The sequence below is a fragment of the Mauremys reevesii genome, linkage group 10, assembly GCF_016161935.1.
Source record: "Mauremys reevesii isolate NIE-2019 linkage group 10, ASM1616193v1, whole genome shotgun sequence".
Lineage (NCBI taxonomy): Eukaryota > Metazoa > Chordata > Testudines > Geoemydidae > Mauremys > Mauremys reevesii.
Window position 1 is genome coordinate 59,264,588 of NC_052632.1, and position 8,347 is coordinate 59,272,934.

Genomic DNA, 8,347 nt, shown 5'->3' on the forward strand with positions numbered 1-8,347 from the left:
GGCTGGAAAAATGAAAGGAAAAGCGTGTGGCCTATAGCCAGCTCTAAGGAAACAGGCATAGCTGTTTGAGTACTCCTCCAATATTTAGATTTTTTTTTAAAAGTGATCTCATTCATTCATTCGGATACCTTGCATGAAGCTACAATATTTTGTGTAAACCACATCACCTATCCCTACTAATAAACCACCACATAAAGGTTATAGTTATTAAAATGAATAGAAAAGGATTTTAGCATGGGGTGACCAGATGTCCTGATTTTATGACAGGCCCAATATTTGGGGCTTTGTCTTATATAGGTGCCTATTACCCCCCACCCCCATCCCAATTTTTCAGACTTGCTGTCTGGTCACCCTATTTTAGCATGTTTTGGGGACATTTCAGCTGTGTTTAGTAGTTCTATTTAGCCAGGCCCATGGGATGGAGAGTTATGTTGTCACTGTTACAAAGGTTTACACATTGTGCTTAAACAACTTAACTTTACAAGTGTTACTCTACTGAAGTGGGGTCGGTAGGTGGGGGAGAATCTCTTTCATCCCAGTAGGGTATTATTTTGCTTGAGTGGATGTCACATACTCAGCTTTACAGAAAGTAACTGAATTAGATCATTATCCTAGTGCTTTCCAGTTGGACGGCCTGTGCTGGGTGGCTATGCCTTTCTGAAGGAAGCTGGAGACAGGAAGAACAATGATTGTCTATAAGTTTTGGATCCTGCTCCCCATGAACTCATTGGGAGTTTTGCTATAGCCTTCAGTGGAGCAGGATAGAACACTAATGTGGTACCATCTTGTAACCCATGTTTGCCAAAAGCTGGAAATGGGCCACCAGAGATAGATAACTTGATGATTACCTGTTCTGTTCATTCCCTCTGAAGCACCCTGGCATTGGCTGCTGTCAGAAGACAGGATACTGGAGTATATGTTCTTAATATGTGAAAAAATAGGAATACTCTACCTCAGGGATCAGCAACCTTTGGCACGCGGCCCACCAGGGTAAACCCCCGGCGGGCCAGGCCGATTTGTTTACCTGCCATGTCCACAGGCTTGGCCGATCGCAGTTCCCACTGGCCACGGTTCGCCGCTCCAGGCCAATGGGGGCTGCAGGAAGTGGCACGGGTCGAGGGATGTGCTGGCCGCTGCTTTCTGCAGCCCTCATTGGCCTGGAGCGGTGAACCGCAGCCAGTGGCAGCCGCGATCGGCCGAACCTGCGGATGCGGCAGGTAAACAAACGGGCCCAGCCCACCAGGGTGCTTACTCTGGTGAGCTGTGTGCCAAAGGTTGCCGATCCCTGCTCTACCTCATTACACGAAGATTTATCAAAAGGGGTAATAACTGAACACAGTTAGGATGCCAAAGATCTCTCATAGAATCCCTTTTAAATTAAATATATTTTTTTTCAGTGAGGATGGAGTGGAAATCTGGACGGAAAGGTTAATCAAATATGTTCAGAAGAATGTGGATATCTCCTTATACCTTGTTACTGAATCTTGCTGCTTCTTCACCAGCAACTCACTGCTGAAGGGTAACCCAAGTTGAAAACACCTGAATTTAAATGTGTTTTTTTTAAAGATCTATTGCACTTAATGATTGAGATCACTTTCAGTAGGAATTGAGGAAAATCATTTGGTTTTTAATCCTTTTGTTAACTTAGTGTCACATTTTTTACTTTTACCTATGAGAAGTTTGTATATTTGGAATTCCTTTCATAACTGTATTTCCTGTCTCTTCATTTAACTTGGAATTAACTTATTCCACCTTTACTTTAACTTACATTTGGAATTAATTGGACTTGGGAAAATGGGACCTTCTGTCTTCTTGCACATAAGCTGAATTTTATGTCTAGAATCAAATTGAACCAAATCTTTTCTTTAGATTCTGAAAAAAACCCACAGGATCTTATATTTTTATTTTCACTTGAGATGGACCTGAGTCAAAACCACGCTTTCAAGTAACTTTTAATCTTATGGAATTGGATCTGGATTCAAACTTTGGTCCCAATCCTGTAACTATTTACACATCCAAGAGTAGGAACTACTCCAATGTGGAAAGTTGTCCCTGTAAGGTTTTGCAGGATTCAGGGCCTTAGTGGTTGGTCCAGTCTCTATAATGTATCAAACTCAAAACTCTATGTCTGGACATTCCTGCACTTTGGGAATGTTCTGATCAGGATCCAAACCTGTCAGTTTGCCTCCCTGTCTAATTCAGCAGTCTTTGCTTTTGCAGCCAAAAGTGGGCTGGAAAGGCTGAAATACCTCAAAAAACCCCCAAAACAAACAAACAAACAAATCTCACAAGAAAGCCCTTTAAGTTTGTTTTTTGTTTTTAGTAAAGAAACTCAGAAACTTTGATAGACTTTTGGGTACTTATCCAAACCAAGTCTGGCCTTTTTTCAATTTTGCAATTCACCCATCACTATTTAGAATTTGCCATGACTGTTAAATTTGTCTTTGATTTACCAAATGCTCCTCACTGGCACAGCTGAACTCTGAGTCAAGAGGCAGGGAATTAAGTGAAATGGATTGTGCTGGCAACTAAATTAGAAAACTCATATATGTTAAATGAAAAATCATAGAAAGGGCTGCATATATAATGGCAGATTGTCTAAGTTTCATGTTACATGGTCATTTTATCTTCTGATAAATTTGATTAATAACTACACTGTGAGTAATGACCTGAAAAGAGTGATCTTAATTTTTGTTCATTATTTTACAAGGTTTTATAAAAAAGATTCAGTATTTGCCTCTTACATTGTATAAATTATGTGAGATTATACATTTCTATTTTAATTTCCTTATCTACAATAGGCATATTATACTTCATTCTTTTTTTCTTCTGAAATTAAACATTTAATGAAATAAGATACTTTACTCCTCAAACTGGTGTGTACAAATATCTAATTTGTGAGCTACAAGTTCTCAACCTGCCTCCTCGTCTATGAGATGTTGCTATGGTCAGGGCCGGCTCTAGGTTTTTTGCCGCCCCAAGCGCTGAAGAAAAAACAAACAAACAAAAGGTGGCAGAATGCTGCCCTTGAAATTGTGCTGCCCCCAAGCACATACTTGGTTTGCTGGTGCCTAGAACTGGCCCTCGCTATGGTTATTACCCTACTAGGTAATTTGCTTAGCAATTCCTTTCTTCCACAATACTGTACACCCATACAGTAGGCTTGAGTTCACTAAGTGTGTTGGGTGGGGGGGAAGGAGTCTTTCACACAACCGTCTTCTCTGAACAATGTTTTGTCACAACACTTACATGAAAAATATTTTGAGTTAGGGACAGAAATCCTTAGCAATAAGTAGATTGTGTGAAAGACTCCTTCCCACCCCCATCAACACCCTTAGTGAACTCAAGCCTACTGTATACATGTACAGTATTGTGGAAGAAAGAATTGCTAAGTGAATTACTCCATTTCACTACCCAGTAGGATAATAACCATAGCAACATCTCATAGAAGAGGAGGCAGGTTGAGAACTTGTAGCTCTCAACTTAGATATTTGTACACAAAGGGGTGTGTGTATCATATGCAACTGCTGCAACTCTCGTCAGCATGCACAAGGTGAAGAAGGCTCAGCAAAACATGATCCTTTCCTCAAAGTGTCACTTCTTCTGACCCTGTAACTTAGTGCTGTTACTGCCCAGGTGCTGATCATCTGACAGAAATCATCCCTCCTGCCCCAATCAAGAGGGACAGGTGTCCTGTTCTTTCATTTGGAGACTCTGGTTTGCCTTACTACATTAGAGATGGAAAATTCCTATTAGAATATCTACTTTACTCCCCTACCAATGAAGGCTTGTTCTTCTCCAGCAAGCTTTATACGGCTTCATTCAGCCCAGTTTAAAAAAAAAAGTCTCAAATGATGGGGGTTCCTTCTCTTCCCTAGGGAGCATGTTCCGCGGCCTAATACAGCTCACTCTCAGGAGGTTGTTCCTGATATTCAGCCTACTTTTTTTTTTCTTAATTGCATCCCATTACTTTTCATTCTTCATTCTCAGCACGGCAAACTAGAAACTGATCTACAGTTATTCTTATCAACTTTGACAGGTAGCCGCCACCACTGCAAGTGGTTTTAGGTATCCTCTGATGGCCTCTTATTCCATGACATTCTGTGGCTGCCCACTGTTCTGCTCTTAACAGCTGCAGCCAGGAGCTCCTCTGGAGACAATTTCCTGAAAAAGAAACTACTGAAAAGTAAACAAAATAAGATATTGAACTCTACATAACTTGTGAAGACTGAATGCTGACTCTGAGGGGAAAGAGACCCTGCCAGCCAAAGAGGTATCAAATCTAGATAGTTCCACATGATGCAGGAGAAAAAAAAACATCTACTAGATGAGATTTCTGTTATGGCTCAAGGAATATATTTTTGGTGAACAATGTGTTCACCAATTTTAGCCATTATTCAGTGTACATGTTATTGTCAAATAACTGTTCGTGTGATTTGACCAGATCTGGTTTCTAAATACATTCCCCTATTTCACTCCGAAATTGCAGTTTGTGTATACACCCTTCAAATACTTGTATGTGTTTATCATGACCTCTGTTAGTCACCACTTTGTCAAACTATGCAAATTTTACTCCTCTATTCTCTTTGGATTAAAAAAAAATTCTCCTCCTCTCTGAATCATTTTTACTGCAGTTCTCAGAAATCCTTCCACATAAGTCTGTCTTCCTGGTACCAAGTTGTGAAACAAATGAACACATTATTCCAGGATTGTACAGAGAGGCACAATCTCTCATCTCTGCTCCATGACTTGTCTTCTCTGCATGTGTTGCTCGAGATTCCACTGGCCTTAATTTGCATCATGATCATATAGCAAACTTTCATGTCCAGTTTTCTGACAATTACCACCCATAGGTCACTTCCAAAATTACTGCCTTCCAAATTGCTCCTGACCATTGTGTATCTATATTTTGGCTCTTTCCCCCTACAACTCTTCTGGAATAGATTGTTTTTCAAAATTCCTGGGTAGTCCCTTCACCTCCCCCCCTCCCAGCTGAGACATAGTGGTTTACTGTTACTAGGGCTTTGTAGAAGGTGCTAGTTTTGGTTTGATTAACCAGTTTTAATCAGCTTTAGAATCCATACTTTAATTTTGCTACACATTTCTCTGACCCTGCCCAAAACAGGTAGGACAGAGTTGCCTGAACTTGGGAAATTGGTAGTTGTACAGATACCTCATGATGGATATAATTTTATTGAGGCAGAGCAAATAGTGAGAGAAAAATAGATGTATGTTTAAGATATTATACATTTAATTAGATTTCCTTATGAGGAAGGGTAAAGAGGACAAGATGAACTTTAATGGAGCTAACAAATACATTATCTGAAGATAGGATTATCTTCAGATAATGTTGATGTCACAAAAGATAAATACAAGTCTGAAGTATGATAAAAGCAAGACTTTGTTTACTTGCACACTGGACTGTTGTACATTTGTACAGCTGTCTGGCATGCACAACCACACGGAGGAACTAATCTCTTTCACCTTAAACACAAGAATAATTGTACTGAAGTTTACACAGATTCCCTGTGTAATCCCCCTGCATAGGGAAGGCTTGGCAGTTGTGGATACCATTACCACAGCTTTAAACAGTGTTCATGGAGTTGATTGATTCCCCCAGAAGATGCCTGTGGAACTCTTTGGAAAGCCCATATCTTTGTGCTTTGCACAGACTGAGAAGATTTGTCCTTTAGACAGTATGGTTGGGAAGAATAACACAACGTAAGGTGGCCCAATATTTGTAGTTGTATAATCCTAAAATCTATCATTATAGGTAATAAAAGGCTCATGAGATTGTGTGTGCATAGAGGGGACAGAACAGGACCACTGTATGCATTGAGTGCAATTGGATAGATAATACACTAATATGAGACCTGTGATCTGTAGCCTTTATTTTAAATTGAATTGATTAACAGTTCTGTGGTTTTAAGATCCATAGGGTGAAAATCACCCTTAGATTTGGAGGCTCTAGGAACACACGAAGAATAGACAGTGACCACACACATACAATCACGAGTAGAAAATCTTGTCTGTAGTGTAAGTTTTTTTACTAAGCAGATGATTAAGGTTACAAATACCAGCAAATGTATAAAACCTAAGAGAGCCCAATGCTGTATTCATACGCACATACCCAAAGATGATACAGAGGCTCGTGGGTCTCAACAGGTGGTGATTGATATAGGGAGGTTCCTATTAGTCTTCTCAAATACAGCTTCATATGTGGGAGCCTCTTTTATCTTGTTCTCACCACACCGAATTCTTTATGCGTATGCATGAGGTTTCCAATCCTCTCTTCCTTGTCTGTACTTCCACACCTCATAAATTTTGGGGGTGCCCCACTTTTCACAGGTCATTATTAATTCCCCTTATTCTCATTAAAATTTACTTAAACATGGTTCCATGGTGACCTGTGGGCAAAGCAAAACTTGCCATGTTGTTACAATCAGGTACTTTGCAGTCTAGTTTTCTGGAATATCACATATTGGCACATCCTTTACAGTAATCCAGTAATCTTCCTGACATAGGGTTATCCACTCATGTCAAGTCTCCTTAAACAATAACCCAATTAAATGATAAAATGGGCTAAATGGCTACAGATAACATTCAAACAATACTCTATTTTTTTTTCCTTAATGAATCTAGCCCTCATCATTCTACTTCTGGAAAAAGGGGAGGTAACATTCTGGTTTTGAGCAAATTACCATGAATAGTGAGGTAAAATAACTCCTCCATAACCTTATTCAGCAGTAAAGAGATTGAAAGTTTGTTTAATATATTCTTTTGACAACTGTCTATTAATGACCTAGAAAAGAAGTATTCAAGCAAATACAGTAGGCCTTAGAAACCTAAAGGAATGCAGTCACTAAATTGTCTATAATTATTTGACACCCACACATGCTGCCTTAATGTATCATACTGAGACTATGCTGAAGAGTTCACTTGCAATTTCAGTTTTTAAAATCAATGTATAGTGCATAGAGACTTCATTTTTCTCTCTCCATGGGCGAAGCAAATTAGTAAATATTTTTGTGATGTATAATTATTTTGTATTGTTTATGTTGGCATGGGCAGTTTTAAAAGGCACATTGAAATGAAAGGAGCTATTAATTTATGCTTATCAGATTTAAGAAGGAACCAATGAATATTTTAAAATATTTAGATCCTCATAAACTGATTTTATTGTAGTCAAAATAAATGTGTATGACTGGACAGAAACTGCTGGTATAATAACCATTTCACTGTTCTCATGTCTGTCTAAATGGCAAAATTTTGGTCCTGATTCTTTTCTGGTGAAAGTTGATGATAAAGTGTCTACTTATCTCAGTGGGAACAGGTTGTGAGCTTTAACCTCAGTTAATATGAAGGCAACTTTTATTAAAACCCACAGGAGCTGCATGTGTGTAAAATGAGGGCAGAATTTAGACCACGGATAGTCACTAATAAAAACAACTGACAAATTTTAGGCCTCTTTTGTGTGTGAGTTCATTCTTCCTGTTATATGGCTGGTTCTTGGCATAAAAAGGAATCCACAATAATATAATATAATTAGAACTCCATGGGACCATCTCCTACTAAGGCTATGTTTACACTGCAGAGCCTATAACAGCACTGCTATGCTGGCATATCCCCCAAGTGTAGAAGCAGCATATGCCAGCAGAAAGAGGAGTTCTCCCTGTGTAAGAACACCATCTCCCTGAACAATGTTAGCTGTGTAGTGTCCTGTTCCGTCCACATAGGTGCATCTACACTAGGTGCTTTGTTGGCATAGCTGTGTTGCTAGGGGGTGAGATATTTTTCACACTCCTGATTGAAATAGTTATGCCAATATAAATTTTAAGTGTAGACCAGGTCTAAGTAGTTAATAAGTATCTCTTACAACCCTGTTAGATCATTCACACAATGTGCAAAATGAAAATAACTTCACTCACTTCAAAGGATGAAATAATTAGTTGACATGAAATGTTAGCTTCTGAACTGGATGAACACTGAAAAAGCATTTCCATAAATATTGGTTGGCATTTTTAAAATAAACTTCTCAGTTGTGTTCATGCTCTTCTGGATAGAGAACTGGAGTAGGACTCAGAAAATCTGGGTTCTATTCTTGCTTCTGCTAGTAGCTTGCTTGGTGAATTGGGCAAGTTACTTTGCTTCTGTGCCTCAGTTTCCCCATCTGTAAAATGGGGATAATGATACTGACTTCCTTCATAAAGTGCTTTGAGGTCTACTGATGAAAACCACTTCATGAGAGCTGGGTATAACTATTATCGTGTTTTCCTTGAATATTGCAGTGAACGATTGCAGTGGAAGGAGTGTTTATGAAGACGGTGAATTTTCATCAAATATTGGA

At 39.1% G+C, this 8,347-nt stretch overlaps 1 long non-coding RNA gene across 1 annotated transcript; it reads left to right on the forward strand.

Moving 5' to 3' along the window:
• The first annotated feature begins 1,407 nt into the window (after positions 1 to 1,407).
• On the forward strand, positions 1,408 to 4,611 carry LOC120373676. Its single transcript, XR_005585644.1, has 2 exons — positions 1,408 to 1,519; positions 4,040 to 4,611. It is a non-coding gene; the product is annotated as an uncharacterized LOC120373676 (long non-coding RNA).
• The last annotated feature ends 3,736 nt before the right edge of the window (positions 4,612 to 8,347 follow it).